At 46.6% G+C, this 22,553-nt stretch overlaps 1 long non-coding RNA gene across 2 annotated transcripts; it reads left to right on the top strand.

The window, feature by feature from the left end:
• The first annotated feature begins 7,892 nt into the window (after positions 1-7,892).
• On the top strand, positions 7,893-21,688 carry LOC134117416 (uncharacterized). 2 transcript variants are annotated; one of them, XR_009948973.1, is made up of 4 exons: positions 7,893-8,399; positions 15,968-16,051; positions 18,856-18,988; positions 21,622-21,676. It is a non-coding gene; the product is annotated as an uncharacterized LOC134117416 (long non-coding RNA). The 2 variants fall into 2 exon arrangements; XR_009948974.1 differs by lacking the exon at positions 18,856-18,988 and having other exon boundaries at positions 7,895-8,399; positions 21,622-21,688.
• Positions 21,689-22,553: the final 865 nt, after the last annotated feature.

Here is a 22,553-nt window from a genome sequence, read left to right as displayed (position 1 = left end):
ACCTGCTTTCTTACTTATTTACACCTGTGGTTTGTGATGTAGATTCTTCTGTTAAAAAAAGAGCTTCCTGACCTCACTACATCAACATCAGACTTGTTTTCCCAGACTTGAGGAAAGCTCCATCCCATCTGTCAGAGAAGATTTCACAGGCTGGTAGAATTCCTGATTGGAGGCTTCCTTTAAGGAACATTTCTTTCTGATTAATGAATCAATGTGTCACGTTCGCAGCTGAAGCAGGATGCAGGGAGGACTCAAGCGCAGAGTTTTCAATCAAAAGTGCTCTTTATTATCAAACTAATAGACGTGCTCCAACGACGAGGGACATATAGACAATGACGCGACAGGGGACAACAGGCACACAGGGCTTAAATACACAAGGGAGGTGCAGGTGATTGGACACAGGTGGAGACAATCACGCAATCACAAGACAAGGCAGGAAGTGAAGTTAACCCAGGACCACAAGAGACATGAAACTTCAAACTAAAACAGGAAGCGAAGCCAAACCGTGACACAATGCTTGTCTTCGGCGGAGTCGTAGTTACTTTTCTCAGAATGTTTCAGTTGATGATTTCTAAATATCCTTCAGTGTGACAAGCTTGCTGTGTGACAGCCCTGAACATGGAAATATTCGTCCCTTGGTAAACAATGAGATCTTGTATCGGATCCAGACGCTGTTCAGAAGTTATACCTTGTTTTGTTTAGTTGTGTTTAAACCCTTTTGACTTGTGACTTGTGTGTTTTGGTATCCCCGGGTAGACGCTGCTTGTGCCCCCCCCCCCCCCTTCCCTCCTCCAAGATTTAACGTGGAGCCACTTGAGGAAAGGCCTTGAGAGAAAAGCCTTGAAGTACAATGTCACTGCAGCCTCTCATCTCTGCGGGTTGTTGTCTCCCATCACCCCCTTCTGCCTCCCTCCCTCCCCCCCCCACCCACCGCGCTCTCGCCCCCTCTCTCCCTCCACCGTCTTTTTCAATCCGTCTCCCCCTCCGTCCCCGGGCAGACCCCCCCCCCCCCATCAGCGCCCGTTTCCCTCCGTCTGGCTCGTCCCCTTTCGTTTTCACCCAGACGACCGCGTTCCGTCTGTCTGGCTCTTCTTCACCCAGATGCCCCCCAAACCACTGGCCGGTCCACCCCACCCCCAACCCCGCCCCCCCACCGGTCTCATCACCACAAATATCGCTCCTGCGCCTCCTGCCGTCTCTTTATCTCTGTCCCCTTTATGTCACTCGCCTTTGATCCGTTCTTGCCGGTGTCTTCCGGCTTGCTTTCCCCCCTCTCTGTTTTCCTCACTGCACAGATGCCTGGCTTGGATTGCAACAGCTGTCTTGCCATGTGCCACCACCAAGTGTTGCCTCCGACGGCAGGGCCGAGATGGGGGGGGGGGAGTGGGCGGGTTGTAATTAGTCATGAATATTCATGTTCCCTTGTATGTAGTACCAAACAGAAAATGGCACCGGAGAGGAGACTCCGCCCATCCAAAAAAAGGCAGCGCATGGGTGAGCATTGGGTGAGGATGGAGGGAGGGGGGAGGATGGGGGAGGGGGAGCAGACTGAGTGGCAGGGATCCATAACATGGTATACCCTTGCCCTGAGAGGTTTGGGAGAGGGGGCACGATGAGGCATCGGAGGAAGTGGTAAAAGAAAAGGGGAACAAGGACAATTAGGAAATAGGATGGGGACATTTTGAGGGCTTCGCTTCAAATCAGTAGTCTAATCTATGAAAACGTTAAAAAGAGGATAGTGAGCGATGACATGCAGCTCTGTGAGGCACATCTCAGTTTTTGGGGCACTTGGGATTGTAATTAGTTTCGCAGGTTTTTGATGTTTGACCTGACGGTGGTGCTGCAGGGAGAGTCAGGAGCTTGAATGTGTGTCGATAAATTCAACGGCAATCAATCAAAAGTCTCGTGACCGACCGACCACAACCGATCGAACAGCAGTGACCACATCGCCAACACCCCTAAAAGCCACTTAGCTAGCGTGGCTCAAAACGTCCTGCGGACATGGGAGGCGGAAGAGAAGTCCAGGCAGATGCTGCAGATCTGGAACGAGATGACCGGAGGTTCGTCAAATGCCAAACACTGAGCAAAGCAAAGTATGAATGACGATGTGCTACCACGAGGAGATCCTGGAGGAGTAAGTGATGGGGGGGAGATGGGAGATGGGAGACGCTGCGGGGGGGAGCAGATCGCGGACCGAGGCTCTGGTGGCTCTTCCCCTCTTTCATGGTGAGCCAGGAAAAGAGATTACAGCATCCCGGGTGTCTCCTATGGGGCAGTAGAGAAGGGGGGCGGGGGGGGCACCATCAACTTTTACCACCTCCCATTCGTCCCCCTCCACAGACGACGACACTCTCTGGTAGCACCGAGAAACCAGGACAAATAATATCACCGAGGTCCACTCTACTGGAGCAGACTCCAATCAACACAACGACAAATGCTGCAATTTCATTAACAGCAGGGAGCTCTGTGTTTTGTTTACTTTGGTTTTTGTGTTGAATCACAAGTTTTCCTCGTTGAGCACTAATTATATTATTCTCATGTTACTTTTACTCAGGCAAAAACAAAAAATGTTGTTAATCATCACTATTATTGTCTCGTAAAAGCAATGAATGAAATGTAAAGGCTTCCTTTCACTTCCTGTCTGCCGTTGGAGGGCTGTAATTGGGAACAGGAGCGGTTCTACTAGTAGCCTAATGCTATTGCTAAAACCAAACAACCTCAATGCTTATTTAAATGAATCTCTATTGTTCCAACTTTGTCATTTTCACCATTATTAGAATATATATATATATATATTAGGGGTGTCAAATGATTAAAAATTTTAATCAAATTAATCAGAATTTTCAGTGAATTAATCATGATTAATCACACCTGAATCCTAACCATTTTTTCTTTCTGAAATGCATACTAAAGATAAATAACAGGACACAGATACATAATTATCATTATTATTATCATAATTATTATTTTTTACATAAATATATGTTATTGATATTTGATTTTTTAATTCATTCCAGAAAATAATCAAATCAATGTTATTTGATAAGTTACAGACTGATTTCCCTGCATGGCTCTAGAAGGGTCTCGAGCCTCTGTAGTTTATCCCACTCTGCTGCGAGTTTGTGCTCCTGCGATGACCAGACATGACCAGACATGTCAACCCTCCCGATGTTTCAAAGCCCCCCCCGAAAATCTCCCGGACCGACCTTTCTCCCGATTTCCACCCGAACAACAATATTGCTGCACCACCCGTCACTGGGCGCGCCGTTTCAGACCGAACAATAATAAAGGTTACACCTTGAAGTCGAGCGCGGCGATTAGAACGACTGGCGCTGCAAAGAAATCCGCTACCACCCCCATTTCAGTGTGAAATATTCCCATACCTGGGAGGATTTAGATCGCATTGGTTTCTCTTCCTCCGCATGTTTCAGAACAGCGCTGCTCTTGCTCTGCTGGGCGGAGCTTTTCTTCTTCTCTGTTCTGCTGCGCGAGAACGGGGGGGGGGGGGCGGGGGGGGGGGGGGGGGAGCGGGTCTCTGGCGCAAACAACTTGCTGAACCTGACGGCCTGACATATGCCTGCAGGTGGCAGTAATGTGTTGTATAGGATGAAGTGCATTCCCTAGAAGAAGAGGTTCTTTCCGGACCTGAATAATTTGTCACACTGCGCATGCGTGAAATGCGTCAAAAAAATTGACGTAATTAACAACAAACAGCTAATTAACGCCGTTAACGCGCTATTTTTGACAGCCCTAATATATATATATATATATGTGTTCGTCCTTTCGCTGTCTACTTGAAATACCTTTTTCCAACCCGCGTTCCCCACAACAGACACTCACACAGCCCGGCTCTCTTCTGTTTTTTTCCCTCATACAAAAACAAAAACACACAAACACCGAGTTAATCAGAAACCTATAAACCCTCCTTGCGGGCAGGAGATAAGCGCCGTGGCCCTCCTGAGAGCAGGACTCCTCTAGTGGTGCCGTGGAGCTGCCTGATAAGGGCAGGAGAGTGTGGGATACCCTCAGAGATCCAGGAACACACACACACACTCACACACACACTCACACTCATCAGGTCGTCTGCAGAGCCAATGAGTGGTTGGCGGGGGCCCCGAGGCTCCACCAATCCCACATCTCACACATCTCACATGCTGATCGAGTGCAAGTGAGCAAAAACGCATTCTGATCAAATAGAAAAATAGGGCACAAGTTCATGAAACCTGATTTTTTTTTTTTAGAAAGTTATTGGTTCTCCTTTTCTCTGTAAGATTTATTAAGAATTTCATTTTTTAAATATAGAATTTCTATATTTGAAGAAAGGGGACAAGTGTTTTGCTACCTTGATGTACAAAGGGCCCACACACTTACTCAAGGGTGTTTTGGTAATTAAGTAGCTCTTCTAATTAAGCCTCAACCTGTATTTCAAAGGCCTCCGGGATCCAGCTATACTTCCTCAGATGAATCGGCCTTTACGCCGGGAGATGTGGAAATGCCGCGTTTCAACTCCACAAGTCACTGGAGGAGTCGCGGCGGTAACGAGTGATCCATTTTAAATTTCAAAGGCCAGGCCTGTCCTCCAGAGCTTCGTGGGAAAGATTTGAAAAGAGTGAGATGAAGATGCATGTACCAGCAGAGCTGTAAAATGTGTATAATATCGTGGTGCGGCTTCTTTTTGTTTTGATGGTCTTCTTTTTGACTTGTGGTGCAGTTATTCATTCTGTATGTGCACCGCGTCTTTCTATACTCTTTCTTAATTGATGCGAACCTGCTTTGACCTCCTTTTCAAACGGAACTTACTCAACTGCAATGCTGAGGTAGGCTTCATTGGAATCTACTGTATACTGTTACTTCACTGCATTTGAAAGAGACATATTACACATTTTACCACATTTAAATATGTATTATACAGGTGGAACACGCCTATTCTGTGTTAATGTGTTAATGTTGTTCACATCAACCCGATGGATTATTGAAGAGTACTTCTCAACACAACATGATTTAAAAAATAATAATTTACTTATTAAATTAAATAAATCGAAAATAATCAATTGAACATGATTTAATTAATACATTCGAAATAATAATATACATATACCTTTTCATCATCTTCATTTGTTCTTATATATTATGAATTATAAATATATTGACTTTATCCAAAGTAACATACACACAAATATATATTTGTGTATATAAATATATAAACTGTATTATATTTGTGTGTATGTTACTTACTCTAGTCGTTTTCGCAGGGGGGGGGGGGTGGTGGTGGGGGGGGCTGCTTTGAGACACCACGGGACAGGGACATCATCATACAGCTTCACTAGTCCACAAATATTTAGAAAACAATTATAAATAACAAGTGTAAAGATATACACAACTCAGAGAATTTATCCAAAGTCAATATCTATAACTCATTCATCGGGTTTATTTAATGGAGCATTCCTATTGTGTGGCATCCTAATGCTACCCCCTGTTTCGTTGCATGCCACTTCTCGAATTCGTGATTTATTTTCTTCCTCCACGTGCTCCCTAAGCCCTCGTGCCGTGGTGCTGACGCTGTGAGGTCTCTCCCTTCAGCTCACAGCAGCGCCTCGAGCCACCGTGGAAAACCTCGTGGACGTGTTTGGCGCAGGTCAAACGCGTAATAACGCAGCATTCCGCGACGGGACCGTTGCCCGGTGCAACTTCTTGTTTCGGTGTGTGCGTGTGTGTGCGCGCGCGTCTGTGCGAGGAGCTACAGGGAGAGCCAGAACATCGGGGCCACACGGGCGGGCCGTTCCAAGCCATCGTTTTGGGCAGGTTTGGACTGCGTGGTGCCTTCACGGTTCACGGATTTAAGTTACTTTTTCTACTTTTCCCGGCAACCGACGTGGGGATTAAATAGTCGTTTTTGGAGGGGGGGGGGGGGGTGCTTTGAGACACCACTGGGCAGGGACCATCATTATACAGTCCGTCTACAGCTTAAGTCCAAACATATTTTTAAAACAATTATAAATAACAAGTGCACAGATATACACAACTCAGATCGTGGTCCGACATAGGGCGTTGCGTTCAGGACCGGACACAGATACAGTTATAGAAATGTTGAAGGTCAAACATCAAGTCGTTTAGTCAGTCACAGTTCTGTTGGTAGACCAGACAAAGCCAATAATATAATTCATCGAATGATATCATAAGAGTGAGGGAGGCACGTTCATAAATGTTTTATTTTTGTAAGCCGACTTTAACACGTGAGGGTGCGCATCGGGCCCAACGCCAGTGGAGGATTCTGCCCCACATGCTGCAGGCCTCGCGCTCACCTAAAGAGGCCACGCACACGCACACACGCGCGCGCGCGCGCACTTACCCCACACATGTCCACATGCAGGTTTTAAATGATTGATCTGACATTTTTAGAAGCTCTACTGCTCTGTGATCGGAATTGGTTGAAGTGTATTTATGCAAAAAAATATTTGAATGAAAAAAAATGAAGTGAAATTAAATCAAGACATCTTAAGACAAGCCTAGAATTATTTATCATCTATTGTATTTTGTGGTAACATTGCAATTTAGATGTTTCATTTTGGACAATAATTTAAAAGGCATCCTAAAACAGGCCTAAGATTATTTATCATCTATTGTATTTTGTGGTAACATTGCAAATTAGATGTTTCATTTTGGACAACAATTTAAAAGGCTGGGAAAACACTGCTGTATTTAAATTCGGCATTTATTAACACGTTTCACTTCAAATATGGTTTTAAAGTTCAAGATTATTGATCACGTTCAACGCACATATCTAGAACTGCAAAACTATATAAAAAAAAAATCATTCCCAACATTTAAAACTCAAAATTATGATGTTTTCATTCTTATTTAAACATTTATCTCATTTTTATCCTAAAGTGAATTCAAAGAGTATAAATGATATTTGATTCGCATTGCTTGGGACAAATGAAGTAAATCACGCTGCGGCCTCTGGGAAACATTAACCGCGCGTGTGTGTGTGTGTGCACGCGCGCGCGTGTCCGGTCAATGTGTGTGTGTCCTTGAGGAGCCGCTCAGCCCAGAAGCCTCGCCGTTGTCTTCCCGTAAAGTGACCGAGTGGACCCAGCGGACCCGGCCGGTGGCAGGTGGAGCCCCTCCTCGGAACCGCGTCCGATGACGCGTTCGGGAGCCTCGGGCTAAAGCACGCGGTGTTTGTGGTGGCGACAGAGAGGGATCCACGCAGCTCCACTGTGGATGTGCTCGTGAGACGGTTCGACCTGCTGCGAGTACCAAGGGTCTCTCAAGTCCCCTAAATACGGCTGGTCACGTGACACGAAATAGCTCCAAATTAAAAAAATAGCGCCTCCCTTAAATATATATGGTTTATATATGAGGTCTCACACGCACACACTCTGACACTATTTGGGTTTTTTTTCCGCCTCTGCCCCCCCACCCCCCTCCGCCGGTGAGGGATCCTAATCCCCCGCGTCCACGGTTTACTCTGAGCCCGTCTTTAATTCCTCTAAACCCCCAGCTGCCGCCCTGGTTACTCGCCGAACACGACAGCCTGCGAACCGCTCCAGTTATAATTAATAATTCACCAGCCCCCCCCCCCCCCCCCCCCCGACCCCCCACACGCCCTCGCCGGTTATCGGTTTTTTACCCCGCTCAACACAGTGTTGAGCTCGCCGGGCGTCGCTGGACCCCCCCCCCCCCCCCCCGCCCCGCACGCCGAAAGGAACGGGTGGAGGGCACCAGTCCGGAGCATGGTTGTGTCAGTCGGCCGAGGAGGGGGAGGGGGGGGGGCTCCCCCCTTCTGCACGAGTAACAGCTGATTCGGGTGAGCGCGTGGAAGCTCTGAGCTCGTACTTACTCGCGATGCAAAGCAACTCCCCCTTTGCTTGGCTGCTTCGGGAGGGGAGGGGGGGGGGAAGGGGTGCGGAGAACGAGCGCTGATTGCGTCGGTGGCGCATGCTGCAGAAGTAAGGGCGGCTCGGGTGGACGTTTACGGTACCGGGACAGAGTCGGAGGGAGAGAGCGAGGGAGCGAGGGAGAAAGAGAGAGAGAGAGAGAGAGAGAGAGAGAGAGAGAGGGGGAGAGGGAGAGGGAGGATTTTTTTTTTTCATGGAGACATCACGAGGTGAAAGCGAACGTAAACACCTTGCGTGAAGGAGTCGGTGGAGCGGACGACTTGGATTACGGCGCTCCGTGCGCGTCCGCGTTCACTGCAAATAAATACATCCAAACAACGGGCCCCGGGCCGTGTTTTCGGGCTGTTTGCTTCCGGTAGAAGGCCGAGAGCTGAACAACAAACCGGGCAGTTTTCTCTCCCTCTCCCACACACTTTTTTTTTTTGGAAGCCGAACTTTTCGCGGGTGGAAAATGGGTCTTTGAGAGGTGCTTGGCACGTTTCCCTCCACGCCACAATGGTACGTGCTGTGTAAACCAAGTCATTTGCTCATTTGTGCAGTCAGCTTTTCAGATCCATTTAGCTCTTCGTCGGTTTAATGATACGCAGACTTCCTTTTAAAGTTTAGTGGGCTGACACTTATAATTCTAGTGTGTGTGTGTGTGTGTACCTAAGTACCTAATGCGTAACAGTCAAAAGAGTACGTCAAGTCCTTCCACCTACCCGGATATGTTTCTTGTCACAGTTTCTGTGGTCATCTTTTGTAAATATGTCTTGCATGTATGTTTATTTTATTTTTCTGTCTTTGTTATGGTGCTGCAACTTTAATGTAGCTGCACAACACGTTGCCAAAATGTGCTTCTGGCCAAATTGGTGTCCAGCTCTCTCAGTTGGAGGACGTGTGTCTCGTCCCTGCGGTGGAGCGTGAACGGGGGGGGGGGGCTATTTATAGCCGCATATATGATACGAGTTATCGCATGTCAAACTGGGCTGGCAGCTCGTCTTGAAAAAAATAAAAATAAACGGTTATACGTAGTGACATGCACGTGGAGAGTCCCCCCCAAGCCCCCCTGCCAGAGTTCCCACATAAAAGGGCAAAGTTGGACGGATTTAGAAAACCTAGGCAGCAAGAAGATGGTACTTGTTTTCGGCGCCAACATCCAAAAGCGCGCCCGTCTGATTTGTGCGTAATTACGCACGGGTGATTCATTTGAGCAAATCCTCTGGCATCAAAGAGCTAAGGTTTACGATGATTGATCGGCTCACCACCAGCTTTATCTCGGATTTAAGATTTGACTTGGTGTCCGTTTTGTGTGAATTGTGAAAATAATATTATTTTGTTATTATTATTATTATTATCATTATTTTGATTATTACTAATATTTCTTGTTTTATACCCCTTGGACCTAAATAGCAGATATGTTCAAACCTACAAAGCCACTCACTGCAAGGTTTGGGAAACGTGCATTTGAATTCAGCTTTCTTTGGTTTAAGAAATTTAGCAACAAGCAGAATGTTTTATACGGAATGATGGAGCTCGCACATCCTTGACCCTTCAAATGGATCTTTATTTTTTATTTTTTTGGGAAAGTTGTGCCAATAGTTGGTGTAATCTCCCACATACAACCATGGAGCTGCTTAGACACCAGAAAGGTGGTGGGTGGGGGTGCGGTGGGGCCAGGGGGGGGGGGGGGGGATCTTATTTGCACATGAATGCAGAAGATTATTAGTATAAATAATGATTTGTTCACGAGCATCCTCGCTGACATGGCGGCTGCCCAAGAAGCTCATCGGTACAAAAAAAAATGAAAAGGAGATACAGAATTCAGGACAGGCCTCTGCACATGGGATTATCTCGACTTGTCATTTTCCCACTTATTGCAGCAACTCACCTCATTTTTATATATTATTAATATTTAACGAGTCAGGCTATATTATTAAATGGTGCCAAATATCTCAGCTGCACGTTGGTTTAGTCAGAATTCACCGGCGGCATCCGCCAATCAGGCCCAGTCAGGTTCAGGGACCCCCGGCACGCTCATGACCTCTGCGGCGGTAACAGTGGCACAGCGGGTTACCGGCTTGTAACAGATGTGTCGGGAAGCAAATAGCTGGAAAAGAGCGGGCCCGCCGCCCCGAAACGAGACACAACCCCAGGTCCGCCCCAGATTCATACGTCCCCCCGTGCTTTTAAGACCTTCGTGATGAGGAACGTGTTGACGCTCACGCTTAGCACGTGCCTCGTTGCACACTGTAGGAACATGAGAAAGTGGTGTTGGTGTTACGCTAAATACAAATCAGCAGAAGAAGACTTAAAGGGCCGCTCTGTGGATTTAGTCCAGACTTGATGAGTGGAGCTTTGCAAACGCTGCATCCTATACTTCCCATAATGCAACTGGGCAGCACAAGTCAACACATCAGCATTGATCATCTTCTTTTAAACTCAAACTTCAAAAGCTAAACTGTGTATATGAAATTCTCCAACTGCTAAGTCTCAATTTGAGATGATGTCACCATGATGTCACTGTGATGTTATCCCCCCTCCTCCCCAAAATGATGAACTTGTTAGCGGAGGGAGCGGTTTGTGCCAGATGAAGATTGGTTGCCTCAAATGTAGAGAAGTGAAGTTCTCTCACTGTTCCCAAAGCAGCTTTAGAGTTTTCTTTAAAAAAAAAAAAACAAGTGACTACTTCACTCCAGACCCCAGATCACATTTGTTTGCTTTGGAAAAAGACACAGACCGATTTCGTGAACTTGTTTTAACTACGGCGCTCACCCTTTGTTTGAGATTTTTCTTTCTTTTCTTCCTTGTCCTCTTTCTTTTGGGGGTTGCAGCGTGTCATCGAGCTCACTCTGATCACGTTGCACCTCTGGACTCTTCCATTGCATTTCTAACGCGTCCCTCAATCACTTTATCAGGACTTCGCCCTCACGTTAATTAGTTCCACAAGACACCTCAGACTGCACACCATCTGTGTAAGCAGGCCATTTGGATCGACTTCATTTAGGGAGGTATCAGTATCTTCCGCCTTAATTTGAAGAAAAAAAAGAAGAAAAAAACGCAACAACAATACACGCATTTTCTCCCTTTGCCCTTGTCTCGAGGGCCTTAATGAGGAATTAAAACTAATAGCATTATTCATTAAACAGAGCTTGCCAGCTATTTATCACTGAAACAATATTAGCATGTTGGTTGACATTTTCAGCACTTTTTCTCTGTTTTTTTTTACTATTTGTAGCCAGGTTTAACATTTTAAATAGTCTGGCATCGAATGCGTCGAACCAAATTGAATGCTGAAAAAGAACCGGTGGCAAGCCCCAGAAACATACTAACAATCCTTTATAAACACACACACACACACACACACAATCCACTAATTACCCCCCTCTCATTCCTCACCTCCTGAGATGCAGGTGTAAAATATCACATTTTTCCAGCATTTCTCCCTGAGGTGGCGCTGGCTCAGACTCACACAACGTAAAATTCGCCCTCCCCCCTTCCGCACAACCCCCCCCCCCCCCTCCCCCTGAAAACAAGATCCCCCTCCTCCCGTCCCTCCCTCTCTTTGATGCGCTTGCCACATCTGCACAGGTTTGTTAGCTTGTTACAGGTGAGAAATGAGGATATAATTAGCAATGAATGAAGCGGGGACTCGGTAGGAGGTCAGTTGGGATCTGATGCTGCAGGAGAAGACAAAAAAAGCATCATCTGTGAATGGTTAGAGGGAGGATGGTTGGTTGTGGGGATACCTTTCTCCTGTAGGCCGTCGTGAAACCCCAGTGTTTTTGGTGTGTGTCTGTGGCTACAGGGGGGGCCGTATATTTATATATATATATATATGTTCTCTAATATATTCAACGCTGTCGCTCACTGGTCTGCTCCGTCTCCTGCACTCCGAGGATTAAAGCTCTGCCTTTCAGACAGCCCTCGCCCTCCGCCACTGGGAATCATTTGTCAACGGCCTCCGGTCACCTGCAACTGGTGATCTGTGTTTTGGCGTGTGATGCCACCCACCTTCAGCAAAGGAATAAATTCCCCTCCCCTTCGTCGTGGCGTTAGAGCCGGGTCCTGACGAATTCCATAACTTTAGATCCGGTTTATTGTGCTCACACATCAGGACGATGAAGCCGAGGTAATGGAGGAAATCCAGATTTCTGTTTGCACTCCAGCAACAAGATGCTGTGTAGGCATCCTTGCAAACCTCTACGTCGGCCAACTGACCAATTAAGGTATTCTATGTTTGACACCTTTCTACCGCTACAATGCCGTATCTGGCATTACTCCTCCGCATCTCAAACACGGTAACGTCTTTCCATCGGTTGCAAAAAGCCACACTGCCGAGTTCCAAGTTGGCAAAGGGCGAAAATGGCCAGACTTGAGGCAGATTGGGTCTGCATATCATTAACTATCTTATTAAATAAAAGGGTAGCTCCTGCCTTCTGCATTTAGTCTTTAGTCTCTCGATATTATAGTCTGTCCGCTGGTGCGAGCGCCACCTGCGCGCATACAAGGAACTGCTGAGCATGGGGAGGGAGGGAGGGAGGGAGGGGCATATAATGGTAAGACAAACACTGGATATCATCGGCGTAGAGTCGACTTTTGAGCTGATTTGGGGAACTTCATTTCATTTGGCGCCTATTGAACGCTAGCTCCTAATTATGTCTAATGTCTGGAGCTGCCCAAATCGTGTAGGAGTGGTTTTAAAATCCATTGCTGTAAAACAGCTGCCCGTTGTGGTTAAAAACATGAAAGGAGACATGGAAACGAACCAAACAGTTAAGCTTTTGGTCCAGAATATTAAAACAGCAGAACAGAAGACAAAAAGGCTCTGTGTTTTTTGAAAAACGCAAAGGATAATTCTGTGTGGGTTGATCACTACAAGCCACACGTTCCAGAGTATACAGACACCTTGCATTAAAATGATTATTTAACCTGCAGACATTTACACCAGGTGTCTGCAGTGTCCCCATCAAGATCCAATTGAGATCCAGCAGCTCAGTCTAACTTAACAACCTGGCCACATATTCTGTTCTTACTGGGTGCTGGGTCAAAAAAATGGATTGGCCAAATTGGCCTCTGTAGTTTTGTCGGCCCAACTTGATCTCCCCTCAACTCCATCCACAAGTCCCTTGACTTGATCGGTTTTGGACGAGTTGCTTTGCTTGTGGCTAAGCTCACTAACTGGCTAATTCCTGCTTCCTGGTTGATTTGGAAAAGTCCTGCAGGATTACGTCGTTTTGCCCACGTAGTTGTCAAATTGAAAAAGTAATTGTATTTATACAGGTGTTCCATGTGTTCCATTATGCAGATGTGGCTTATTCAGTAACCAATACCTGAGTCTCGTGTATCAACAGATGAACCATTCTTTACGTTTGAGGCTACTTCAGGCACGACTAAATCAGATTTCTTAAAATGAAACAGAATCCTTTATTTATTACTGCATTTAACCCCTCCCACGCAGTGGGCGCAGTGTGCTGGCATAACGGCACCCTGGGAGCTGTTAGGGGCTGGGTGTCTTGCTCAGGGACACTTTGACACGGATTCAAACCACCGACCCCACCCTCTCTAACTCCATACGCCACGGTGGGACCATCAATGTACATTTGCGTGGAGAATGTGCCACGTTGGGTGCCGTCCCAAACCAATTAGCAGGCAGTGGATTAAGAAACCCTCCCATAGCGTGTCTGCTTTGCTGCAGAGTGAACGAGCTGCTCTTTCTGACCTCGTGCAAATGTAGCTCGGTGCGACTTGTATTGCAAATATTTGATATCGTCATACAGACTTTACCATCCGTCAGTTGACTTTGTATTTTGGATCAAGTTTAGCCATCTTGTGTTCTAGAAAACAGAAGATAGGTTTGTTTGTGTACTTTTGGTACTGCAAATGAAAACTAATATATTTGATCCTTTTTGTTGCATTTTTACACACTTAATCATGACTCCTATTTTCTTTTATCTGCACTGCTGTTTTTAAATTGTAGAATATATATTCTACAATTTACTTGACAATGTTTCTTTCCCCATGTGCTGTTGTTAAAAGTAACTACAATCTACTTGTTTTAATATATACTTTTTTCCTAGAATTGATATATTTTTTCTGGAGTGGAAGTAACTTTACCAACTTACCTGGGGGAGCTCAGAGCTCACTAGTTTGCTAGTTTATATTAAAAAAAACACAATTGATACTACGCTCTATAAAAGCTGAAGGAAAGGGGGCCAGTGCTGCAGGGAGCTATCTCAAACAAATAATATAAAGATATTTTATAAGATTTTTTTCATTCGTAATCAGGGTTTTTCCAGCCGCTGTCAGGTTGCGCCCCCTCGTCTGCAGAGAAAAAAAAAAGCCCTCTTTTGTGACTTGAAATGACACAAACTTGCCAGACGGAGGCCTCTACAGGCGTGCTGCTCTGGGATCGCTCCGTAGAAAACATCCTTCAGCTGCACCGGGCGGTTTAAGGGCTTAGCAGAAAGCCCCGGGAGCTCGACAAGGCCGCCATTTAGTGGGACAAATGGTTTCAAAAATGGTTTCCCTCCGGTGTTCCCCCCCCCACATATTAATAGTGACAAGCCAGGGGTTGGATGACGATGCCCCATGACCAGTGTTTTTCTCTGTCACTCGGACGACGCCGGTTCCAACCCACTTGCCTTTCTTTTTTTTCAGCCGATGAAACGAAATGCTCCCCGACGGCCCTCGCTAGACCAACCAAGACCTGTTGTTTATCAATCAGTGGCAGCGATGGAGTGACATCACACACACACACACACACAGGTGCCCTTCCCAGCGGGAGGAAAGAAAAAGGGGGAAAAAGACTGGAGCTTTAACATGTCATTCCGAAGCACATGAATAGCCCGCCTCAGCGGAGTCTGGGGTTCATTACGGCGCTGTGTGTTTATGCATGTGTCCACGCATGCACGTTCTCTCGGTGCACCCCCTGTGTCGCTCTTGTGTGCATGTGCGAGTGCTTAAGTCTCCGTCCGCCTGTTTGATTTCCCACCATGAGGTTGTTTACCTCACATGCCAGTTTAAGTAGCATAACTTTACATTTTGTTCGCTGGCTACGAGCGATGTTTGTTCCTGTTTTGGGTCCCTGATTGTTTCTGCTTGAAGGTACATGTTGGGAGACGGGGGAACGTAAAGTTCTGGAAAATGGGATTATTTCATCCCCTCTATCCAGAAACTAAACTTAGACTTTAACTCCTCTCCCCTTAAATCACGGGAACCAGAGTTATTTTCATCAACGTATGGCAATCTGGAGCCCTCGCCCCAACAGGTTCAGCCCCCATCCAAAAAGCAGGGATTCGAATGGATCCTGGTGAGATCCAATTTGTACCAGCTTGGACGAAATAGTAGTAGCCAGGGGGCGGCCAAGCAGCTTCCCATCCCTGATGCAGATCCTCGGTCCGAGGTACCCTCCCCGTCTGGCCTCCCCGGCGAGGCTCATTCAGAGCCCACGTCTCTGCTGGCGCGTCCCGCGGCCTACACACGAGAAACAAACACTTCGAACAAACACTTCAGCGGCATCCATTAGTGGATGCGGCGTAGCGATCTGGCCAAGGCGCCTGTGTTTGTGCACACATGCGGGCAGACGTATGGCCTCTGTGTGTGTGTGTGTGAATGATTTGTGCTGAATCAGTGCACACTGACAGAAAATTGACCATGCAGGTGAAATAGCAGGGACAGGAAATGCCTTTGTGCCGAAGTATTGTGTGGCGATACGGCGGCTAAATGCTCTGCTCCCACATCCACGTGGTGGTGACCGGCAGGGCCGGGGCCTCGGGCCCTCAAAGCATATGGCTACCTGGCAGGCAGCACTAGCCATCAACTGTGTGTGTGTGTGTGTGTGTGTGTGTGTGTGTGTGTGTGTGTGTGTGTGTGTGTGTGTGTGAGAATGTTTCTCAAGAACATATCTGGTAGTGTGTTGGACTTGAGGCTGATTAATAAATAGGTAAATATAGGAATAAAAAACGGATGAGAAGGATACTTTTATCCGTAACCAGCGTTAACCCCTTTTCTGTGTTTTTTTTTAATTCCATGAAATGAAAGATGGCAGCAAAAAACAAATAAATGACTGTTGTGTTATGTTTCAGGCAACCGAAACCTTTCTGTTGAACGAGGAACCCACCAGAGGCCCGGGGATGCCTGAATGCTTTGTAGTATCAGATTCATACAGGGTATGCATCTATTATTATTATTAATAATACTATTGTCATTGTTCGTCTTGCTATTATCATCATCTTTATATGTTGTATTATTTTAATTTAGTTTTTATTACGCTTTTATGTGTTATATTTGTATTTTCATTCCATTTTTAAAATATTTTTATTTTCATTCCATCTATTTCTTTTGGTTATTATTATTACTATTATTAGCATTAGTATAATGACATGCCTTAGGAGTATTAGTATTATTACTCTTCATTCTCTCATGTGTTGTATGAAATATGTTATTTGAGTCATTACTCATTACTCTGACTGACAGTCTGTTTTTATGCTCTTGGTAATTGCACCACAATCATAATGTCATTCACAGCTCCCGCTACTCAGCTGCAAACCATTACAATCATTATTTCCACACGCACATTGAAGAAGACGAAGAAAATACAACTGTGTGTGTGTGTGGGTTGGTGGGGGGGGGGGGGGGGGGGGGGACTTTGCTCTTTCCTCATAGGACCGAAAACGATGACGACAATATGGGGCATGACTTGTACGAAGCAGAAAGGAGCCCAAAGTTAAAGAAAGTGATCCGCTTTTTGGTGGAAAAGCAAGAAAACCCAAGAGGAAAAAACCTCCGAGCTCACTGGGTGGATTTATACCGATCCACATAGTGATATAGGATGGTAAAAAGAACAAAGGAGTGGGGATGGGGGATGCGGGGGGGGGGGGGGGGGTGCAGGGGGGGGGACTGAAAATGTGATTGTTAATGAGGTGGGAGCTGCTTTTCGAGGCTTGAGTCTTTGTCTCTCCCAGAGAGACTCATGCCAAGTCTCGCACAGAATCTGGGTTGCTACAGTGTATCGAGTGTCTCGGGGTGCAGGAACGAACCATTATGGAGGTAATTGAGTAGCGCGGCTGGTAAAGGAGCGTTTTCTTTTCGGGGCGGGGTGGGAAGCTGTATAGGACTCCGGGGGGGGGGGGGGGGCAGCGGGTTCAGGAACGTCCACAGGAGGGTGTCCACATGCAGCTTTCTCGGCGGGAGGGCCGCTGGTTGTACGAAACGCGTCATCTTCTCTTTTGCTCTCCAAGGTCGCAAAGCGTCTTAAAGCTGAGCGTAGGATATGAAATGAATGAAAAATGACTTCAATTTTAAGGTTACGATCCCTTGAAGTGAGAAGACTTCTACTCTTTTTCGTCTGAAAGTTTCATTTCAAACCAGAGCATCTACAGATTTATTCCAGATCCGATGTGTTTCGGATCGGACGGTGGCCTCCGGTTCTGCCGCGAGAAGCTGACGCAAAAGTGCCCTTAAACGACAGCGTACCCAGGGAAAGCGTTCGTACAATAAGGTGCAGTCAGGCACGGCTGTGGAAGGGTGGAAGGTCTTCTTCGCTGAATTCACACTGCAGCGCTTTTGGTTTCCCGTCTTTTTGCAAAAGGAGAACATCTGTCAACTGTCTGAAGCAGCAACGGCATGACATTTTGCACGTACCACCCACAGTCCAGCGATGCAATAATGATAATCGACCCATCAATCCCTCCCCATGGTCCGATCGCAGCGACCTGTCCTCTGCTTTTTGGAGAAATAAAGCGAATGGGTGAAAAAAAGAGAAGCAGACCCACCAAACCGAAGCACATGGCCCGACCACCGGGTCCTTAACGACACTTTTACCCACACGGCCCTCGCAAAATGTAAGGAGCTGTTTGGAAAGAGAGTTGGTTCCATAAAAAGTGGGCGGGGGAGATCCTCCTGCAATCTTACCCTTGACCTTTTGCCCCCGCGGTGCATGTAAAGGACTCGCGCGCGGCTGATGAAAGGCTTCTGACGGAGCCTGCGTGAAGTCCGTACACCTGTGTTGGGGGGGGGGGCGTGTACCCTTCGCGCGCAGGACAGCTGCTATTCTTAAGGCCGCAAGGGTACGCAGTTTTGTGGCGCGCGCGCACACACACACACACAGACACACACACACACACACACACACACTCACACACATACTCCTCCTCCCATTGCTGGAAGAGGCAGCAATAGGCCTCGTAAATCTGAAGTACTTTTCCTTTCCTCGCACGCCCCAAAGTGTGAGCACGTGTCCCCTGCACCGATGCTGCGGGGAGGGGGGGGGGGGGGGTGGGGGGTCCGGTTAGTGAATGCACGGCTCATTGTACTGGCCTCTAGAACAGATCAAATAAAAACTGCAGCTGCAGGGTTCCAGCCCGGGTCCACCGCAATGAGTTAATGCGTCGGTTGGAACGCGCGCGCTTGACCTTCAAGTGTCCAATCCAGTGCACACTTTGGATTTGGACGTGCAAGAATAAAGAGCCGAAATCCTCGTGCATTTTACCCTCTCGGCTCTGTTGCAATGATGCGTTCACGTGCTCCCTTCCGAGTGCTGAAGAGGAACAAAAGCGGCGTTGCAAATACATTCAATCCGACTTGCGGTCCGGTCGCTTTTCGCGTGGCTGTAACGTAACGCGCGGACGGATGGGGTCCGTAAATGCAACGTACAGGTGAAGGAGAGTCGAGCATATTACTTGAATATAAAGATTAACCGTCTGTTATATAACACCCCCCACCGAAATAAAAAAAAATAAAAAAAATAAAAGGCGTACTGGTGAATATCTGCGCATAAACAGAAAAGGGGAACAAATCCCGCCTTTATTTGTTTTCTTTAGAGAGGGAATTCGTTTGGAAAAAGGAGAGCGCTAAGAAAGAGGAAAAAAAAAAAAGAAAAAGGGAGAAAAAAAGAGAGTCGTGCAAGAGGAGAGAGGAGGGGAGGGAGATAAAGTTTTTTCCCTGAAAGTTTGTGCAAGCTTTCACTTTCTAGGCGGGGTTACAGTACGCTGCAGCAGCATGGAGTGAGAGAACCGGGACGGAGAGCGAAAGCGATGCAGCAGCGCAGCGACTCTAACCCGCGACTCTAGACCGCAGACATGTACTCCCCGTACTGCTTGACACAGGTAAACCCTCCGCTCTTCTTCGGGTCGCTGGTAGGTGGGAGCGGGGCCCGGGGCCGCCGGGATGGGGTTTTTTTTTCTTTCTTGTTGTTGTTGTTGTTGTGCTATCTTCTTCTGTGTGGCGCTTTCTCTCTCTTTCGGGGTTTTCCACATGTGCGCGTGTTCGTTTTTTTGTTGGAGCGCCTCTTTTTCTCGCTTCCCCCAAACTTCAACTGGAGCCTCCCGAAGCTCGTCTTCTTCGTCGTCGTCGTCGTCGCCCCCTCCCCTCCCCTTCCCTACCCCCGCCCCCCCCCCCCCTCCCTCCCCCACCTCCCCTCCCGTCTCCGGGCGCGTTTCCGAACTGCCGCACCGGGGAGGGAACTTTTGTGTGCGCTTTTTTCAGCGCACGTGTTTTCTTTTTTTTTTTGCAGAGTAAAATGGCGCTTCTCCCGAAATGTATTTCACATCTAAAAAGAAGAAAGAAAGAGGAGGAGACAAACGCGAGCGCGCGGGGATAGACCGCAAATGGGGAGCGGAGTATCATTTGCACTCTTGTTTAAGATGTCCTTGTTATAAATGGTTTTAGTTATTTATTTGTCACGCGGAGCCGAGACCGCGAAGGACAGCAGAGACACGTTGGATCTGCTGAACTGTGCGTGCGCGTGCGTGGGGATATACACCGTGAAGGGCAGCGCGGGCACTCTTCCGAGGCAGTGTTTTTTAAGGACAAAGATACATACATAATACATACATGACATAATATATATATATATATATATATATATATATATATATATATACATAATAATTAGGATCTCTGCTGCCATAACATTGAGTATTATTGCAAGTTTACTCCACTAGGATGCAACACGTGATTACAAAGAGTTCAACAGGAGCTGCATTGATTGTGTACTTAAAGTCCCCCCCCCCCCTCCTCCCCCTGAAGTTGCTTTTAAATGTAGACAAACTTTACAAACTGAATGTCACTTACATCAGATACAGAGTTGCATGTAGTCAATCGTTTTGCCTTTTTCTAAGTACTCGTTTCTTTGATGCTGCTGTTGTGGAGGAAATGATCAGTGTTAGGACCCCCCCCTCACCCCGGAAAGTATTGTGGAGTAGCCGTTGGAACTTGTGGGTACATTGCGGGTACATCTCTTCAGGTGTGAGGCGTCAGCAGATGTGACCACGGCAGCCTCTGAAATGCCTTTCAGTTACTTACTCTTTTCATTTGGTCTGATTAAATCTTGTGAAAATGTGAATTTCGCACAAAACCAACCACCCCGTGTACGGAGGAGAAGAGGAGAGAGCGTGACTCCTGATCCATTCCCTTTATTATCACCCCTAGAGATACCTTAAAAAAATCTCTCTCATCTCTAGTTTAAATTATCATTATTATTATCTTATTTTTAATTTTTTTTCGCAGACAACGCCTCATTCCCTTTGGCTTTATTTTGAAGGTTTCCCCCGTGTAGCTGGCCGGTGGCAGCGGCCTGGCCCGGGTCACGCAGCTGCTGGGAGTCCCATAAAGCGTGGCTTGTTTATCCCTCGTTGGCTCGGTCTGACAGCGGCCCGCCGGCGGCCCGTTTCACGTGTAACTCAACCCTGATTTTTACAGCGTTTTTTTTTTTTTTATTAAAAAGAGACTTCCTCACCCCTCCTCCTCCTCCTCTACGCCTCGCGTACCACCAGAGGCCGGGAGGATGACTTGGAGTGTGTGTGCATGTGTGTGCGTGTGTGTGATGGCTTGATGACTTTATCTGTGATTTATAAACACAATCGTTCACAGCGGATGTAACTTGAGAAGAAAAGGAGAATCGTGTTTTTTAGTGTGCAAAACAGATTCCCGCTCAGACCCAAACCGCCGCGTACACGAGCCCAGCCGAGGGCAACTCGCGCCGAGCTGAACCAGAACCGCTTGTTTATTTATTTTTCTCAAATGTTTTTTTACCATATGTGTGCGTTGTGCAGAAAAGAAACAATTTTCTCCTCACCCACCCACACACACACACACACACACACACCGAGCTTGCCTCTCGGACAGGAGAGGCACTTTTTTCTCCGTTGAATTGCTGTTAATAATTAAGAAATTGGAGCCTGCACCTCCAATGTGGCACCAATTTAGAACACAATCGAATGAATTATTAACTGTAATTTAAGATAAAATGACGTGAAGGACGGTGTGTGTGATGGAAGCAAATGGCGGGGGGGGATGCGGGAGGAGTGTGTGTGTGTGTGTGTGTAAGAAAAACTTCTGCTGTGTTTTCCATGTTGGTTTGATCCCAAAAAAAAAAAAACATTTGAAGCCTATAACGCAAATTCCCCCTGACATTATTATCTCCCCTTATAAGTTTTCAATTAAGGATCCTATTTATTTGTCCCGTTTTATTTGCTGCTCCGTTGCATGCGTCTGTTCCCACGACGACGCAGCACAAAAATGTGCAACCCCCTAAAACGTAACAATAATTCATATTGCCGTCACATTGGATATTTAAAATGTGTTCAGTAGTGCTCATATATTGTTTTCACTGGTGCGACATTTTAACCAATTCCTTCCCTCTGCCCCCCCCCACTCCCCCCCCACCCCTCTCCTCCTCTGCCTGCCTGGACGCTGACCCCTGCTCTCCTCGCCTCTTAACACCCTCTCAACACTAAAGTATTACCCTACTCACCTTCTAAACAATGCCTTAGTGGTAAGTCCTATTTAGTCCCTACTTATTCCGCATTAGGTGTCTGTGTTTTTACATATTCCATCTTGAGAACATGTGTTTTTTGGGGGTGGGGGGGGGGGGATTATACTTCTGCAGTGCCCGTGCGGGTACACAAAAATGTTTCTTTTGCACACACACTGTATGAATATTTGCCTTGTGTTTTTTTGTTGTTGTGTAGTCCGTTGTTGGGGATTTGTTTTTTTAATGTTGGAAATAGAGCAGAAAACTGGATGCAGCTCTGACCACGTTGTGTTTTAATGTGTGCAGAGAGCGGTCCGGAGGAATGTATGTTTAGGTACAAATATGACTTTTTAATTATGGTATTTGAATCTGTCAGTGTCTATTTTGAACCTCAATTTTAAATTCTTTTGTATTTTATGCAGAAACTCTTGCGCTTTAGTTTTTACGGCCACACAATCGGCTGTATGACCAGTGTGTTTGTGCGTGTGTGTGTGTCCCTCCCGGGCCTCCTTTATCCCTCCCGTCTGTCTGTTACCAAGGCCTGCAAAATAAGTTTGAATCAGCTTTTCTGAAAATATTGGGATTTCTTCGTAATAAAAGACATTCGAAGCGTTTCCTAAAGCTGTTGGTGTCAGACGCCATCGCTAAGTCGCCCCTCGAGGACCTGGTGTCCGACAGAGACTCCCACGCTATCGTTTCACATTGTCTTCATCTGGCTGGTTTTGTGTAATTTCAAATATCAACGTTCAATGGTGATATCCCTTATTTTTTATTTGGTTAATCTTAGAAACCCTGTGGAGCTAACATTATTGGCGTGCGTTAGCATGTCGTTAACTAGCGTTAGCACTTCTGTGCTATGCTAGCTTCTGAAGGTGTACTGAATGCTTACACGTGTTACGCTGGTTTTTGAATGACTG

Source organism: Pungitius pungitius, unplaced genomic scaffold (genome assembly GCF_949316345.1).
Source record: "Pungitius pungitius unplaced genomic scaffold, fPunPun2.1 scaffold_87, whole genome shotgun sequence".
Taxonomy (NCBI): domain Eukaryota; kingdom Metazoa; phylum Chordata; class Actinopteri; order Perciformes; family Gasterosteidae; genus Pungitius; species Pungitius pungitius.
The sequence above is the reverse complement of the archived record's forward strand: the minus strand, read 5'-3'. Positions and strand labels throughout refer to the sequence as shown.